We start from the raw sequence: 19,497 nt of genomic DNA on the forward strand, positions 1-19,497 counted from the left end.
CGGTCTTGAGCAAATATGCAATTTCTGCTAGGCCTTTGGGGATGGTTGAACTCTCACCACATTGGGAATTCTGATTTAAAATGATGTCTGCATTTTAGGGGTGCCTGGGTGGCTCAGTCGGTTAAGTGTCCGACTCTTGATCTCAGCTCATGTCTTGATCTCAGGATCATGAGTTCAAGCCCCGTGCTGGGCTCTGTGGTAGGCAAGGAGCCTACTTCAAAAAATAAAAAATAAAAATAAAATAAAAAGTTGTCTGCATTTTAAAGATGTGGAAAGTAAGATTCATAGGGATGAAATGACGTACTCAAAAGTAATACAGCTGCTTTGCAACAAAACTGGCAAGAGAAACGCAGGTCTCCAAGCGCAGTCTTGGGCTCGTTTCTGGATGCCAGTGTTCTCCATGATGCTTTGCAGAACACGGGGCTGAAAGAGAGCAACCGTGGATTTTTCCAAATCGTGGCGGAATGTTCTCAATTTAAAATTTTTCTCCCATAAAACAACGTATTTTTTGAAGTTTTAGGGACTGCTACCACTTTTCTTCTTAATGACAACAAGATGAATGTGCAAATGTAAACAATCATTTTAAAAACTCAGAAACAGACTTTCATAGATTTCTTTTCCATGGACGTGTGCCATGACCGTGCTTCAGTATGGCAGGCATGCAGAGGCATTTTCCCTTTTGCACAATCGCCAGGTGTTCCTGTTAAATAGAAGAGTGTGCAGAATGTCACGGCTTCCATGTGCTGTCAAACCTGAGCCAGTCTGAATTCACAAGCCGTGTTGTCAGGCACATCCAGCTTCCTTGAGGTTACAACCAGTGGGAATGACTGAAAGCAGGTTTATAACTTACACCCTGCCTATATCCAAGAAGGATTTAGGACTTCTATCAACAGGAATTCATCCAAGTCAGTCTGAAACTGTTCTAAATAAGAGGGTAATACACTTTGGGAATTTGGTAAGCTGAATGTTATTTCCACATTGGTCACCATGGTGAACACAAATAAGCAAAATTGATGGAATGGCAACAAGGCAGGGAGAAAATGTGCTTTCTATAGAATGTGATCTGTTCCTTGTAATGATCAGTGGTGACTATAAAGGCTGGTTGCAGCATCTCGTCCAATGCCTGATAAATAACAGGGCTTCAGTCATTAGCACAATGGATGAGGGAAAAGTACTATTTTCAGTGGCTAAATGAGAAATAATATTCAGCGATAGGATATCCTGTATGTTTATATGACTTACCTTTGGAAACAAGCTCCGATTCTTTTTTAGGGCAAGTGTTGGGAACAAACTGGCTATTGAATCACTTAAGGGTACTTCTGGAAAAATAGCTCATTCTTAATTTCTCAGTCAAGTTAGACAAGAGCTAATTGCAAAGGGATTAAAACCTTGAAAACTGCTTTGTTCAGCTTATTGTTTCAGGTTTCCCTTTGGAGTGTGGATGATGTGTTTATTTGACATAATAAATACCACCATCCGCTTTGTTCCATGAACCAAAAGGCTATGTGCTTGCCCAAGGAATTTCTCGATTGTTTATATGTAAGGAAACACTGCTCTGTTTTATTGGATGGGGCCATTGCAACTTCTTTCTTAAATAGGGAATGCAGAGAGCTCTACTTTCCCCCACACACATCTGAGCAGAGAAACCAGAAAATATCCTTCCACGCTCCAAATGCCTGGCTGTTTTCAACTCCAGAGAGCAAAGTGAATTAACAGTTGCTGAAAAGGGGTGTGTGCTTCATTTAGGAACCCAGAGCTCCACTTGGGCCTGTGTCCTATATTTCTTAAAATATTAGATTGGAGTATTTGGCATATACTATATAGAGATTCGAGAAAGTTGAAAACAAAACAGAACCACTCTAACAGCCAAACTTAAAAGCCAGAATGCGGAGGAATAAAATAATCACAAATTAGGCAGCCTGGAGTTTCTGGGGGGTTTTGTTTTTTTAAATACATACCCTGCCATATGAGGAGGGCAGTTGTGTGAAATACATGCTTTGCGGTGACTTCGAGTGTATGCAACAGAGCAGCCTTTCCAAACAGCTGAGAGCTCTCTGGTCTCTTATGATTTCCAAAAGGTACTCCTTAAATGGGCATAACTGATGGGTGATTGGCGAGTGAACAACAGAGAAGGCTGAGTCACAGTGACCTGCTGAGGCCAGCCTTGTGTGTGTGTGTGTGTGTGTGTGTGTGTGTGTGTGTGTAGGAAAGGGGGAGCAGTGGGCAAGGGGCGGGGGTGAAGGGAGGCTGCAAGCTTAGCAGAATGTTTGAACAAGACAAAGAGCAGTTCCAGCAACCAAATAAGGAAGTCAGCGCTGAAGGATTTCAGAATAGAAGTGTGTCAGAGACTCAAGGCAATCTGGGAGAGTAAAAATAAGCAAAGAAAAATGTCAAAGGATTTTTGTTTCACTTACACAAGATATAGAGGGAAAATAGTATCTCCTCTTTAAGCAGGGAGAGAAACACAAAATGTATCTTTCCCCTTCTGGTGGCTTTTTGTAGACATGTGTCTGAAGAGATGTTTAGAAACTCTTTGAGCAGCTGAAATAATAAGCATTTTCTTGTTAAACGTGGGGGAAAAAATGCAAGTTGTACATTAGAAGCACTGTAGTATTCTTTTTATGTATAATTGATGAAACTTTTAGCCAGAGATGATGAAAGTTTCCAAGAAGCCACAAAAATATCTTGAATCCCAGTTTCAGACATGCCCTGAACACTGAGTTACAATTGTATCCATTGAGAAGAAGCTTACCTCTTAACAAGATAGTTAAATAGCCAGTAGACATACTGTCTAATTAAATACGTTGACAGTTACTGAAGATGTCAGAGGAGGCAATTATGCAGAGAAACTGGCAGTGCCTCTTTGAGTCTTCTGTTTCATCTCCCAAACTCTCCAGCGTGGCAAATAATATTTGTTACCAATAATATGAACTGACATTGATTTTATTTTGACACTTTTGTAGCATGGGTGGAGAAGAACTGAGATGTGGAAGAATTATTTCAGACATTCCTAAACATAGTTAGAAACACCTTTGTGTGCCACAGAACCAACAGAGAGAAATTGTTTCTCTTAACCTAGAAATCTATTTATTTATGTTCCTAGCCAGAAATAGATAGAGGGCATTAATCTTGTATCGGAATTTGTTTAAAACTTCACTAACTTCGAATTGTTGGCAACTTTAAGAAAGGAGACTAGCGAATGAACCTACCCTTCTGATCCCCAGATATACAATTGGCCAGCCCTCAGTTGAATCAGAAAGTATCCGACCACTGCTTAAGAGGAAATAGAGGAATTTGATAGCTGACCGGAGGGCAGAAATGGGGAGCACCACAGCACGCAGACTGACCACTGTGTCAGGGTGATCTTAGAATGCAGTACAACCTGGTTCCAAAAGTAGCCACTCCTTGTAAATTTAGATATAAACCCTATTTAATAAGCCACCGTTATTATCACCCTCTTCAGGAAGATGTCATCATCCCAAGAAAATGTTTATCATCACTAACAAAGAATTGAATTCTTAAAAAAAAAAAAAAGGCAATTTAGCAATAAACATCAAGAGTTATACAAACAACATTTGACCCCAAAGTTATACTTTTCGTATTTGCCCTGAGGAAATAATTCAAAGAGGAAAAATGTATAAGCCTGAAAATGTTCACTATAGCATTTTTTAAAAGGTTTGTTAACTTATTTATTTTAGAGAGAGAGAGCACGGTAGGGAGGAGCCGGAGGGATAGGGAGAGGGAGAGAGAGAGAGAATCTCAAGCAGATCCTCTCTGAACACGGAGCCCCACGTGGGGCTGGATCTCACAACGCTGAGATCGTGACCTGAGCTGAAACCAAGAGTCGGACACTCAGCTGAGCCACCCAGGCACCCCACTGTAGCATTTCTTTTTACAATTTCAAAAGAAAGAAACTTAAGAGCCAAAGAACACAGAATGTTGGTCCTCTTGTCTTAATTAATGAAATATTATGCAGCCTCTAAAACTAGTAATGATAAGGCTGTGAAGACAAAAACATTAATGATAGTATAGTGATGCTGAAAATTTAGCTTATAAAATTATACACTCCTTGTGTAGCTATGCTTTGAAGACTGGAAAAGACTGTGGAAAAAAATAATAGTGGTAAAAAAGAACTGAGGCTTCAGAGTTTATCTATGTAGCAAATGTAAATCACAGAGTTCAGTTTGCATAATGATATTGTACCAAAGTTGGTGATTTAGGGAACTGCTTTATTTACTGACTTGATATGTCAGTTATTTGCAACATAGCAAAGCCAGCTGTATTTCTCTGAGAGAGAAGCAGATACAATATAACTGCAGAGGCTGCTGGGCCATTTCTCCCCGATCTCTCCAGAATAGCTCTGATTAATATGAAGTAACCAGAAGCTGGCAGAGTTAGTCCAGGATTCAGAAGTGTCACCAGCAGGGCTCCATTTGAAAGAGGAAAAGATACTGGACCCACCCACACAGGGATCTCCTTTTCAAAGCGCTCGATGGCACCTGGTAGCAAACGTTGGCATTGAGAGCTCAGAATTCTCATCTCTGCCCTCAGAGCAGTTTGTTTCATCTTTCAGTGCTTCACTTTTGATCCCTCTGCTACTGAAAATAATTATAAAGACTTCCAAGTGTCTAGGAAGTACTTTACATAAAGCAGCTCATTTGAATTATTTACGGGAAAAAGTTAATTGAGACTTAGAACAATGCACAAATTATTTATATACCCAGGTGTCAAAAAGCAGAGAAGCAAATCTGTCTTTGTAGAATTTCCTGTGATGATTTATAATAACTGTATAATAATTATAGATGTTAGCTGTAAACTCATCCAACTCCCTATAGTGCAGATTTGAAAATTGAAATACAGGACTTGAAGTGAATTGTGCAAGATCTAAGTGAGTTATGATGGAGCCAACTCGTTTGTGGAATATAGTATTTAAGTCCCTAATGGCTGTTTTTCTGTCAAGTCTATTGCCCTTCCCTTCTTGTTCTTTTCCTGTGGTGAACTTAAGTGGCACTTCCATCAGTCTTGTTTTGATAGACTAAGAGTTTAAAAGAGCTTTAATCTATATTCCTGACTTAGTCAAGGTGGTACCTTAACAGTTTGCTTCATCTGGTTACTTATTTGGAATATAAACTCCTTGATGGCTCCATGTGGCCATGTTGCTCGGTGATGACAATAGAAATTGCTAAACTGTTGGCAACAATACCACATGCACTGGGCCACATAATTTACAACAGCTCGGTGAACCCTCACAGCAACTCCATGAGGTGTGTAGCATTATTTCCATTTTACAGAGGAGGAAACTGAGGCACAGAGAGATTGAATAAGTTATCCAAAAACATCCACCTAGCAGGTGACAAAGTTGGGATTCAGACCCAAAGCATGAGCTCTTAAATATGAAATCGTATGACTTCAGTGAAAGCTTTTGAGGATACACTTAAAGAACCACAAGCAGGTTACAGTTATCTTCAAAATATCCAAAGGCTCAGTTGGTTAAGCTTCTGCCTTCGGCTCAGGTCATGATCTCCCGGTCCTGGGATCGAGCCCCGCATCCGGCTCCCTGCTCACTGGGGAGTCTGCTTCTCCCTCTGCCTACCAGCCCCCCTCCACCCTGCTCATGCTTGCATGCTCTCTCTCTCAAATAAAGAAATAAAATATTTTTTTAAAAAATATCCAAAGGTATGAGAAGGAACTTCCACTTTAATTCAGAAAATAAAACTTTGGGCTTCCAGAAGCCAGGTATTCAAGTGGCAATTTGTCAGTTTGAATAGGATAGTTACAGAGCTCCAGAAATTACCTGCATGAATAAAACTTTGGAAGTAGACATATAAAATTTGAAATATTTGAAATCAATGAAGGAATCTAATGATACTGTTCTTATATATTAAGTGAGGATCTCAATTTAAATTGTTAAACAGAACTGAATGTCTCTGCATTTTCTTGGGTTATGGGTCCTGCCACATCAATAGGAAAAAAGATTGGGCAGGTCAAATGCTCTGCTTGTGTACAACATCCAGACTCCAAGAATAGCAGACATAAAGCTACACCCAGAATAATCTGTTCTGTAACTTACAGGATGGGAGTGGGGGTCCACGTGGGGGAAGCTCCAGCCCTCTGCTGTGGCTTTCTCAAGTCTTCAACTGTCTGGAGTATTTCATTGAATCTGTTATAGAAGGAATAATTCAAAGGAATTACTTTGACTCATTCTATACCCCTCCCCAAATTAGTGTAAAATGGACCAGAAAGCTTCATCTTAAATTAAATTTGCGTGTTTGCAGCCATATATCTAGAAACATATAGTGCTAAAGGTAAAGCTGGAGATGGAAATCCTAAAGCAGACCCTCAGCCAGACATCATCTGGTGAATTGAGTTGATTACCTAATTTGTTCTCGACCCCTTTCTAACTTAGCTTAAAACCATGACATACGAAATTTTTTGGTCATTTATCCTTGTTAGAAAGATATTTTGTATGCATGTATGTGTGTGAGTGTATATGTTGTATATATACACAAATATGTACGTATATGTATATTTCACATATACAAACATGAAATATATACATGTATTATGACATATTATAAAATATACACAAAGAGAAGTTTAAAGAAAAGGTTTTAGTATTTTTTCTCACTTCTCAATGGATTATCATTGAAAACCACTGCTCTGTGTGATACCCCAATACCCATTTGAAGAGTTGCCACAAAAGTCCTACACCCCCAGGTCGGGGTGGGTTGGCCTTAGGTCTGATCTTAGAACCGTCTAGCTGAAGAGAACATTAGTGATCATGCAGTTCAGCCTCTTCAGTGAACAGATGAAGAGACCCTGAGACTAAGGGACTTTTGCCCAAATGCCTCATTTCTGAGGAGTTAGGACCTGATGAGATAATTTATTCTATTGAAAGTCTGGTATACTTGAAATTTGTTAAAATGATAGATCTTAAGTGGTCTTACCTCCTCCCCCCCCCCGCCACACACACATATATACAAATAGTACCTGTGTGAGGTGATGGATATGTTCATTAGTTTGAGTGTGGTAATCATTACACAAGGTATACTTCCGTCAAAACACTATATTGTAATCCAATAAGGGGCTAATATCCAAAATATATAAAGAATGAATACAACTCAGCGCCAAAAAAACAATCCAGTTGAAAAATAGGTAGAAGACCTGACTAGATATTTTTCCAGGGACGACATACAGAGGGCCCACAGACACATGAAAAGATGCTCAGCATCACTAAACATCAGAGAAATGCAAATTAAAACCACGGTGAGATATCACCTACACCTGTCAGAATGGCCAAAATAAAAAAGGCAAGAAATAACAAGTGTTGAGGATGTGGAGAAAAAGGATCCCTCATGCACTGGTGGTAGAAATGTAAATTGGTGCAGCCACTGTGGAAAACAGTGCGGAGGTTCCTCAAAAAGTAAAAATAGAAATACCATATGATCCAATAATTCCACTACTGGGTATTTACCCAGAGAAAACAAAAACACTAATTCAGAAAGATATATGTACCCCTATGTTTATTACAGTATTGTTTATAATAGCCAAGATAAGGAAGCAAACCCAAGTGTCCATCAATAGACAAATGGATAAGGACTGGATAGGGAGGATGAATGTGTACACACACACACACACACACACACACACACACACGATGGAATATTATGGTGCTGTAAAAAAAAAGACGAGATTGTGCCATTTGTGACAACATGGATGGACCTAGAGGGTATTATGCTAAGTAAACTAAGTCAGACAAAGAAAAATACCATATGATTTTGCTTATATGTGGAATCTAAAAAAACAAAACAAATAAAACCAGAAATAGGCTCATAAATACAGAGAACAAACTGATGGTTGCCAGAGGGGAAGGGGTGGGGGATGGGCAAAATGGGTGAAGGGGAGTGGGAGATACAGGCTTCCCGTTATGGAATGAATAAGTCACAGGAATAAAAGGCACACCATAGGGAATACAATCAGTGATACTGTAATAGCACTGTATGATGACACATGGGAGCTACACTTGCAGTGAGCATAGCATAACATCTAAGAGAAGTTGAATCACTATGTTGTACACCTGAAACTAATGTAACATTGTGTCAACTATACAACTCAAATTTGAATTTTTTTTAAAATCACCGTGTTGTATACCTTAAATATATAGAGTTATTTGTTTATCAATCATAGGTCAGTGAAGCTGGGAAAAAAAAAATCCGTTTTCAAAAAGTAAGTCTGAGTAGATACATGATAACAATGAACTGAGTTTAGCCATTGTTTTACCAAATAGCGGAGCTTTTTTGGTAGCGAAAGAACTCTTTTCTTACCATGAACAAGTTGAAATTGTAAAAGAACTCCTTAGGAACTTAAGTGAAAGGTAGAACATTTTGCAGAGGAAAGCTGAGTGACACCAGATCAACAGAAGCTCTGGGCAAAGGGGCTGTATAAATGGGGGCGTGGGTAACCCAGGGAAGTATTAGGAGCTACTTGCTAGCTTGGAATCACGTCCTGCCGTGATCCTGAGTTAGCATCATGATCAACCTGATGCTAACTTATTCTTCAGACACAAGTCCAACTTCTAAGCGCTTGAGGGATTTTTGTTAAGCCTTTTAAGGGTATCCAAATGAATTAACTATTGTGCTTCACCTACGCTCCAGTAATTCACGTTCAGTGGGCAGCTTTATTTTCCCAGATGTGCAGTTTGTTCACAGGGGAGTTATGAGTAATTAACTCGTAAAAGAAATGTCCGAGTGAACAACTGCAAAGCACCTGTTGTTAACAGCTGATTTTGTCTCCTCGCTTAGATTATAAAGAGCTTGAGAATGTGAGACTGTGTTTTCTTCTTTTAAAACCTGGTGACACCTACTGATGTAGGTTCACACAGAAGACACCGTGAAGAGAGACTAAGTGGTAGAGTTTGTCTTTATGGTTCATGAAAGGAAAGTGTCAAGGGTTCAGACAACCATCAGCTACCTAAGATTAGAGCTACATTATGACCTTCATGGGCCCTAGGCATTTTGCCTTTGTGTGTCCCTTTCTCCATTAAAAAAAAAAGTTAGAATTATATTTTACAACTGCATTGGTATAGAGATGCATATAATCCCGGTTAGCTTCATTATTATACAGTCATCATTATAATATTTACATTCACTTTTTCCTTCTGAGTATAAAAATGTTTCAAATAAAAAGTTTTTTTCTGGGCTGCCAAAAGTATTGTGGGCACCAGCCACGGTACCTACAGTGCCCAGTGACAAATTGGCCCCTCCTAAGATAATGGACACAGGCACTGCATAAATCACAAATGGCCTCATCTATTTTTACCCTCATTGTAATAAAGAACATTGCTAATCCCTTTTAACTTCCTCTCTTTTTCTTGATGCTTCTCTCTGAGCAACAGGTGGTTCAAAGATCAGCAATCCCCTTCTCCTTAAGTAACACCACGTGGCCTCGAATAGCTGGTGGGGTGCGGACCTTCCCGCCCCCGCCCCCGCCCCCAGCATGCTAGGGCTGTTCATGCAGGGTCTTTTGGCCATATTGTGATGACTCTGGGGCAGGTAACTGAATCCAAAATTAATTCCTCTGTGATGCCAAAAGACTGTGCCTTTGTTCTCCAAAATGGAGTCAACTTGAGAGGATAATTTTTGTCAGACCAGTTTATCCATTGCCAGGACACAAGGTTTCGTTAAGTGTCATACACTGGGCAAACAAACAAGGGAACAATGACACCAAAGTTATGTCAGGCTTCTCCTTGTGCCACCCACAAGTGAAGACAGAATAATGTTACCACCTATAAACTAATGAACTAAATGCAACCGTGGCGCTAAAACGTGTATATACCTGTTGCTAATAAATTAATCTCTAATGAAGCTTTTTAAAAATTGAGATAACGATTTGCAGAGGGTTTGGTTTTCAGGAAGTAAGACTGAATTTAGTCTTTATGATTACTGTCTTTCTTGAATTAAAAACTTTACTTTCTGAATCTTAACTTTGTCCACTTTGCACAGAAATTACACTTTTTAAACTGGGGCTCAAAGCTCCGATTTCCCTCAGTTCAGTCTTTTCTCTTTGAACTTTATTCATGTGCCATGTTTTCATTAAAATTCGTTACATATAATAAAAGACGTGGCCATTTGAAAACATTTATAGGCCACTGGCTTTTCTGAATATAGCAGATTGAACCAAAGTTTAGTTCGAAAAGGCCCTTGATTTTCATCCCAATCAAGTGGCCAAATTGCCTCCGAATCATTTAACTTTGTCTTAGGTTACTAAAAACAAATAGACAAATATGATATGCTGATATAAGAATAATGATCTCAGTTCTTTGGGACAATAGGACTCTTATTCACGTCTAATGAACTCATGCATAAAAATCTTGATTTTTATCTCTTGAAATCTAGTACTTCATTGTGTCAGTGGTGACATAGTATAACTTATTTAATGGGCCCATCACAGGCAGTATCAATATTGCTAAGTCAGTTGTTTTAACTGTCAATCATATAAGCTGTATGTCAGATAAATTAATTCTTTTAATTACTGTTACCAAATATTTCCTCTTACGAGTTTTAGGATCTACATTCAGGGAGTTTTCCATTGTGAAATGCATCTATTAAGTTTCTGTTTTAAAAGAAAATTTAATTAGAATATTGTCTCCTTCCCTTTCCATACTAGAGTCTCAGTTTGCACATTTGGCTGTGTCAAAGACATCCACTGTGAAATAATCTCCACAATTCTCTTAGTAGGTGGATATCTCTGCTAGCAAACTTTTCATCACTGCACCCAAGCAAATCCCTGTGTATTTCCCTAATGAGAGAAATTAAGTAATTTAGAGAACGTAATCCTATTAATTTGAGCCAGGGGATTAGTTTATTACTTCAAGGGAATGGATGCTTAAGTTTAGGATGTAAAGGATTTGGTAGAGGGAAGATTTCAGAGTTAGGGAAAATAGGCCCAAATCCCTCCTCCTTGTAAACGCGGTCTCCTCTCTGTATCCTGTTGGGAGTCCACCGTTTCCTGTGCATTTAAATCCTCATTCTGAGAAAGGCACTGCAAACCCACGGCAGCTCCAGTACCGAGGTGAGGTAGTTTCACTTCCTGTATTTCTGGGCGCGACAATGGAATGATGGCTGGTCTGTGTGTTTTGGAAGCGTCCAGAGCCGTCTATATGAAGTGCAACACAGGATTCCTTATTCTGGTGTCATCAGAGGCAATAGTATTAAGAGAATCCACGGACAAAGTTCTGTCACCTCACCCATAACCTCATGAATTGCCATTGCGATTAATCTAAAATATTGAAAATGTGTAATCCTAAACTGATGATGTCATATTTATCTATTATCAGTGACTATATTTGTAAGACACAGCTGAAGGTTTTTCTTAGGCAGGATGAAGTTAAACTAACCAGTCAACTGATAACAGTATTTCCCCATTTACTCAGGAGAATTGCATAAAAGGCAAATTCCTCCTTTTAACTATGCCTTTTCAGTAATCCACGTGGAATCTGTGGATGATTCCATCAGAGCCAGCATAACTCATTTGATTTGGAAAAGGATACTCAATAATGAGTCAGATTCTTCTGTGGATGAAGCAGGACATGTTCAGAAACTGCCTTAACTATTTCAGGTCAAACAAACACTGTGTAGAATAAAACTTGCCATAATAAATTACTGATTTATTGGTGGATATCTTAGTGTCCTGAGACTGTTAATGGACTTAGCATAAATATATACTTTTCAGTCCAAATTTATAGTCTCTGGACTTTGGGTCCTGGAGTTAACAATTTATGTCATTGTTCCTCCGCTTGCCCTCTCTGTGTCCTCGGATAAGTTGCCTAACCTCTCTATGCCCATCTTCCTCCTCCATGAAGGGGGGCATGGCAGTAACAACCATACTTCCCCATGGGTCGTCGAGGAAGATAAACTAGGAGAATGCATGTGAAGTAATGGGCATAGTGTCAGCACAAAGTAAAGTACGGATTACTATTTTTTACTCTGTTCCTAACTAAATACTGTATTGTGTAAAACACATTCCTGAGATACTATAAGGTTATAAATGTACACGTTAAAAGGGGAAGAAAACCAGCCTCCACCTTCTCCATATCCAACACCACGTGAGGCACTTCACAGGCAGCCTCTCCCTTCATCTTCTCAGCAGTAATCCCAGCTAAATTCCTTGACCTCCATTTTACAGATGAGAAAACAGAAGCTCTAGAGTTTAAGATCATGGCGACAGCCTTTGATTGACCCCAGTCTGTGTGGCTCCAAAGCCCATGCCCTTTTCAGGATACCCGGCTACTAGCTGATCTCGGAAGGCCCCTGATAGCTCTGATTCCGTGATTCCTCTGGAGTTGCACGGAGGCTCAAGGCTTACTTTGCTCTCACAAACGCTATCTGTTCTGTTTGCAAGTTCGTGATCTTTTTTTACGTTCCACAACCGCAGACCTTCTGGTTGTCATGTTCCCTCTCATGTACTATTTTATGTCCACTGGGTTCTAGTCACATTTAACACAAGTACAAGCAGTCCCGTTTCTTTCCTCCTTATCCTTTCTCCCTGCTCTTAATAAAAAGTTATGTACAAACCAAAGAGCCAGAAAGTTACCTTGGCCAGTGGAATACATTAATTTGTTTTTATGTTGAAACTATGAATTGTCCTTGGAGGTTTGCCCTGTACCTCCTCCCCTAATAGTCTGTATTCATGATCACATAATGCACAGTGTTTAGCCTCTTGAGAAGACACACATTTTCATTTTTAAAAATTTCTTACTTTTGTTAAAATAATTTGGTAGTTAATATGGAAACAAATGTGTGTCCTAGAAAATGCTGCAATTAATTAGAAAGGGTCCACATTCAAAGTGGTCCAAGATTTTTTTAAAGGGCTCACTTTTAAAATGAATAGAATAAAAAGTTGATCTTAAGCATTCTCCCAGAAACATTTCCCCAATAATATTAATTGGAACCAATATCAGATAAAATCTGTAATTGCTGTACTATTTTCCTAGTCTCGTTCTTAGAGCTGGCTGAATGGAATTGGGAACCCTTGCAAAAGTAGTATCTATAAGAAAGAAATGGTCCGTTCAGCCAAGATTTTTACCTTTTAAAAATATAGCAAGAGCTACATCAACAAATTTTTAAAAATCGTATCAAAGCACTGGAAATGAATGGAATATTCATTCCCTTATTCCCATATCCCCTTATGCTGAATTGATATCAGAACATATTGTACACACTATTGATCACTCCGGGAGAATGTGTAACAAAAGCCACCTTATAGAAAATGTGCCAACCCCAAAGCCAAGAGTTAAGAAAATCTCAAGTTTTTGGTAGTTTTCATTAAAATACTATTTTAAGCAAAATGCCTGAAGATTTACTAACATTCTTTTATTGCTACATGTAAATGAAAGGAACGAGAATACAGAATTTGGCCTTCATTTATAGGTTAGACAAGCATGACTGAACCATGTAGAGTTGTGGTGGTAGTGTTTTGAATGGACATTTGGTGCGAGGATATTGCTTTGCTAATACTATCCATTTATAAAGTATTGTTCCCTCTGCTGAGCACATCTGAGATAAGTGCTGTGTAGTACCTGTCAGCAGTTGTATCTGTTGATCTCTGTATAATCTATGATTTGGATGCACTGCCAAGATCTTGTTTACTCAGTGAACACCATTTGTTTTTAGTTGTCTTTTGTTCTTTTTAGTTTTGAACCACCTATGTCTCACCTTTTTCACTTGAGAGAAGATGAAAAACATGTAAAGGAATGGCTTTAAGGATTACCTTCACCCATTCCACGTGTCTTCCCAAACAACCAGACCCTTGAGCAAGCTATTTCATCTCCAATTAAATTTGTATGTCGGAAGCCATAGGTCTGTGAGCCAAAGTGTGCCAGAAGTGAAGCTAGAGTCAAGAGTCCTAAAACAAAACACTTTAAGTCCTAAATGCCAAACACTCCCAGGGAGGCCAGAGGGAATCCCAAGAGTGCAGCCCCTGGTCAAGTAAAAGTCGATTGCATGTTTGTTCTCTACCCCTTTCATCTTCCCTTAAAACCATAGAACTCTTTTAAGTTTCAGCTAAGGGAGAATGAAGAAAAAAAAATCTAAAGAGAAGGTTGTTGATCAGAATCCTCAGTGAGTACGAGAGGATGAAGTGTTCTTTTCAGGCTTGGCAGAAATTCCTATCAGTGCTTCTACTGATAATAGTTTTCACAATTCTGGAACCTGCCAAAGTGATAGCTAAGATGTATCCACGCCTCCCACACTTCATGCATAAAAAGTTTAAAAGTTGAAAGCATTAGCATATTCAGTGTTTTGTACCAGTTCCTTAAATCCTCCTGGATTTGCGCTCGGAGAAAGGAAAACTGATCCACACAAATGCTGCTTTCTGGGCTCCTGTAGACAGAATAAGGCAGAGATGGCAGATCCTAAGGGGTCATCCTTCTTTTGCTGCCTCTTGAGAGTGAAGGAATTGGATGTTTTCTTGCAGATAATCAACCCATCTGTTCCACTCTACGAACCCTCCCATGGTGAGTAAACATGTATGGTGGTAGGAACCCATGCTTATCTAATTTATTCCTTCTGTGTTCATGTTGAGAATGGACTCTGAAATCATAAAATTACAAAATTTAAGAACCGAAACGTTAAAATTCATCAAAGTAATCCCATTATTGTGGAAATAAGAAAACTCTAGAGTTCCACAGTTAAGGACACAGATTCCTAAATTCTAACTCTCATTTTAGAATTCTTTCTTCACTTCACACTGCAGCCTGCAAGAAAATCCTGTGATACGCCAAGTGATGTCATTGCTGCCGCCCTAATGGCCATTTGACATGGGGATGAGCAAACTAAAAAGTCAAAGGCAAAGTTTAACAGTGAAATACTGAGTTTTTTACCTGCTTGTCCTCTCAAAAATTGAAAAGAGGGTAGTGCCTTGTGTTACGCCTAGAAAGATGACTACAGTGTATTATAGGTTTTAAAAAAAAGTGGGTTAGAGAATCATTGTAAATGATGATCTAATCTCTGTTTTATTATGTGTTTAAATACACACACGAAAGTCTGGAAGGGAAGACTGTAGGCTGTTAACAATGTTTATCTCTGGTAAAGTTACAGGGAAACATCCACTTTGGGTTTATTTGAATATTTTATAGACATCATTTTACATTTATAAATAAAGATATTTCAGAGAGAGAGTATCTGGTTCAGGGCTGTGAACCTAGAAACCCTATTGTTCAGTATTAATGAAGGTAGGGATAAAATTACTAGATAACTTAAACATGTGGTCCACTGGCTATTCAAATCTAGTTGGCATTATTGGCATTTACTTGAAAGGGCCCTGGCACAACAGATGTTCTGTAAATGTTAGGTAACATTCATTCATTGCTTTTATTGACAGTTTATTGTGTGTAAAAGAAATTTGGTCTGAGTGGTCAAGGAGCATACACTCCAGTAGTAACAGGACAGAAATAACCGGGGTAGTGTGCTAACCTAACCACAGGATTATGGACTCAAGGATTATGCACAGAGTGAAGGTGTCCTTAGCTGAGTTGGTGCAAGGAAAAATTGCTGGTCTGGCTTTAGGGTTAGACCCACAATAAATCACAAATTTTACATAGGAAATTAATTCAGGAATCAAAACGTCCATTTCCTACTCTAAAACACTCTACAGACATCCCCAGGTAGTAGGTTAAAACAAGTGACTCAGAGCCTCTTGTAGTTTATGACCAAAGAAAAAAACAAGATAGGGACCACGTTCCTAAAATGTTGCTAAATCAGAACGAGTTACACTTCTTACCCTAAGGGCTCCTAAATTTAGTTATGCATTGATAGGCAGAACAGAGTAAGCTAATTAATGGAAATCTAGAAATTATCCTCTTACTTTAAAAAAGGAGTGTACCGCAGGGTTTGCTGCACTTTCTTATTTAAATGCTGCGCATTCTGCATGTACCTGCAAAGCCGGAGCACCCCAGTTAAATGGTGAGTAGCCCGCAGGAACTGGACCCTCCCCCACCCCAAGCCTCAGCCCCGCAGTTTCAGGCCTCCAGGGCTGCTACCATTCCACCGCCGGCTTCCATTCCAGGCCCCAAGAATGTTGCCCTGGAGTCAGAGTCATTGAACGTTTCTTTTTAGTCTATAAAGGAAAAACACAATCAAAAACGGGGGAGATCATCCTGCCCTGCAGCCAACATCTCCACAGGCCTAGAAATAAAAAGTTAAATTCTTTCCCACTATCAGTTCTTTCTAAAAGTTCCGAGAAAGCCCGACTCATCACTTGCTGCCCCAGGAAGGGGCAGCAGAAAGATGCAAAGGGCGGAGCGCCGCACGAAGGAGGGGGCGGGAAGCCTTGGCTAACCTGGGGGCCGCTCGCCGCTCGCGCCACGCCTCCTTTGAGGACTCTTATTTTGAAGCACCACAGACAGAAGCGTTTCAGAGACTCACTGAGTCACGGAGCGGAGCGGCGCGGCTGGGTATATAGCGCCGGTACCTGCCTGTGGCCACAGCCCACTGAGCCCACAGGACTGGGAGTTAGAGAGCAGCGGGGGCGCGGCCTTGAGACCCGAGGTAGGCGCGGGGGAGTCGGCCCCTAGGCTGGTAGAAATGTATGAATTAAAGGGAGCGAAGGGTGTGGGGTGGTAGGCGAGCTGGGGGTGGGAGGGCATTAGAAGAGGATGAGGGGGTGGGGAGCGGGGAGGCCGAACAACGTCTAAATGCAGAGTTTCTACCGGTGGAGGGTCCTCTCGCAGAGCCCCCTCCCTCCCCTTTGCCAGATCAGAGCAGGAACCGCTGAAAACAGTTCCAGATGGGAATTTTGTTTCATCTTAACAGGGTCGGGACTGGGGATGCTTTGCTGCCATGGATGATCCCTCCCTCTCTTACAAACTTTTCTGACCCCATCCCTCACTTATTCGTGGCCCCACTCACACGGGGATCAAACCTGTTGTGGAAGGGCAGAAAAAAACGAGGCTGGCAGAGATTTAAGGGATGAGGGGATGACTTCATTCCCTGGCAGCTGGCAGGGGGTTGGGGGGAAGGGCCCATAGGGTCCATCCATCTGGAGCCAAACCAGGGCACTGCACCCTTGCCTCTCCCCAACCCCATCCTCCTTTCTTTGGGAGAATTTACCCCACTTTGGCGCCATTCAGAGAAAGTTTGCTTGTCACTTGGGGGCTTTCCCCCACCAGGGTGCCGTGGTAGGCAGTTGTTAGGCTCATCTTGCAAGGCTTGCTGGTGAAGCGTGGGGGGGGGGGGGTTCCTGCAGCTTCGTCCCCGCTGTCCCCCGGCGGTAGCTGCTTTGTTAGGCAGAGCGCGGGGAGCGGGCCCCTGGACGTGGCTGCACACCTAGCGGCATGCACCCGCCACGGCGGAGCCAACGAGAAAGGATTGTGCGAACGGTCAGGCTGGCCCTCTCTGGTATGCTGTGTGTTGAGAAATCCGGGGCGCAGAGCTGGGGGCTGGACCCTGGAAGAAACGGATCCCACCCTGGGGCTGGGGGCTTCTCCCCTGCGTGCCTTATTTAACATTCGGGGAGGTTCTGTCCCGAATGGTAAGTGGTTCTCCAGAATGGAGAGTTTGGCCACTGGGGTCTGGAGTGAGGCTTGGGACTATTGCACTTGTTGGGGACTGCAGGGGGTGCACAGGCATCTTTCCACCCAGCAGAGCTGGGTGTTGCTCCAGTAGCAGGCCTGGACGAGCCCAGCCCAGTTGCTGGTCTGCAGGCGAAACACAGGATGGGTGTGCATTCTTCAGACTGGGGAGTCGCTAGAGCCCTGCGCTAGCTAGCTGGATCTACATTGTGATTTGCAGTCACAGAGAACTAGTAAGAGAAAGGCAGAAGGGGAAAGACCCAAGTTTCTGAGGCATGAAATAAAACACACTTCGGTTAACCAGCATTTGCAAAGCTTCCCGTTACCACCTCTCCCGCCCCTCCCCCATCCTCTAGGCCCAGCATCGGTCTTACCAACTTTGGAAACTGCCAAGTTTTGCCTTTGAGGACACGTTCTTAGTTGTGTTATGAAGGCTCCTGTCAGAACTGTATCAACAACGCCACTGAGGAAAAATTGTCCAGCTAATTGCGCAGGGGTTTTGGTTTGGTTTGCTTATGGAGCTCACAATACAAAGGCATGTGCTTTTTTAACTATAGTTTTACATCCTCAAGGAAAGGGGATATTATTTTCAAGATCTGGCAGACTGCGAATTATTGATAAGGGGTTTGTTTCTATTGATTGATAAAAGAGACGGTGTGAAGTATATGCACCCTTATGCCTTAGGGTGATTGCCTTATTGTACCTTGAACAATAAATGTATGATGAGTAGGCAAGAGTTATATAATCAACAGATATTTCAACTAATTCCTAAGCTTTATTTTTATTCTATTTTATATAAAATAAGATTTATTGGCTACTTTTCTTTTTTTGTCTTTAGAATAAGGAGTGAGGTGGGTTGCCCAGTGTCCACACTACATCCATTAATAAGAAGCTAGGCAAGTACAGCAAATAACAAAACATGCCAACATTCTAACCATCTCTTCAGCTGTGTGAAAACTTGATGATCTGAGTGAAGAGCATGGGTAGATGGTTGATAATAACATAGCTTTATTTGGGGGGACTGCTGGAATCCATGAATCATAATTTTGACAGCTGGTATGGCAAATAAAGTAGCTTGCCTGCTTTAAATGGCGTAATAACTGCATATCCAGTCTGCCCCGGGTGAGGACGTTGACTGAGTAAACAACAGATAGATAAATGGCCTAGTTAGGGTAGCCCTGGTATGCTTCAGTATGTCTTTGTGGGCTCTAGAGTTTAGTTGACTTTTAAAACTTTGTAAGATAACAGACTGAAAATTGAATGCCACTTACCACCATTGCACTGTGGTTGATCTCAAATACTTTATAGTATTGTCATCTCTGTAGAAGAGCTGTAGGGTTTGTACTACTTTGACAATAGTTGCTTCTTTTTATCCCCCAAAATACTATTTTCCCTAGACTATAATAATTCTTACACTCTACTATATTTGAAACAACTATGTATGACTGAAATACAAAGTATTTCCTGGAAATTACCAAGGAGTCCACACTGCTCAAGGTGCTAAAGACATTATTTCAAGAGGAAGTTATTAATTTGTTTGAACAATTGTTTGATTGTTACTCCCACTTTCCACAGTTTTTTCACAATCATTGGGTACTGTAAAAATGTGTATTAGACACTATCTTTCTTTCTGTATATATTTCAACACATTTTTGCATCAAGACATACTGTATTTTTTCAGTATTTATTTCAGAAGATCCAGGTAAACATTGGGTAATCAGAGTTCACTGTGCTTCTCAAGCTGCCCTACTATGCAGTATCTTGCAAAATAATTCTCTTTAAGGAGATGGGGAGTGGGGTAGACAGACACTAAATATACACTTTAAAAATTAAAGATATGTTGAAAGAGCACTAAACTTTTTGAAAGTGTTCCCAACACATTAAATGTACTGGCTCATCCAAATAATATTCTTTTGAGACACAGAACAAGA

The 19,497-nt window shown here is 40.7% G+C and overlaps 1 protein-coding gene across 2 annotated transcripts in view; it reads left to right on the forward strand.

Moving 5' to 3' along the window:
* PALLD (palladin, cytoskeletal associated protein) overlaps positions 1–19,497 on the forward strand; it is a 389,064-nt gene that overhangs the window by 287,550 nt on the left and 82,017 nt on the right. The window contains exon 1 of one of the 2 annotated variants that reach the window (XM_032413168.1): positions 16,403–16,544. The exons of the other annotated variant lie outside the window; for it this stretch is intronic. The gene's annotated coding sequence lies outside the window, so the exon portion shown is untranslated. Of the gene's footprint in view, positions 1–16,402; positions 16,545–19,497 lie in introns of those variants that run through there. 2 annotated transcript variants of the gene reach the window in all.

Source organism: Phoca vitulina, unplaced genomic scaffold, assembly GCF_004348235.1.
Source record: "Phoca vitulina isolate PV1807 unplaced genomic scaffold, GSC_HSeal_1.0 scaffold14, whole genome shotgun sequence".
Lineage (NCBI taxonomy): Eukaryota > Metazoa > Chordata > Mammalia > Carnivora > Phocidae > Phoca > Phoca vitulina.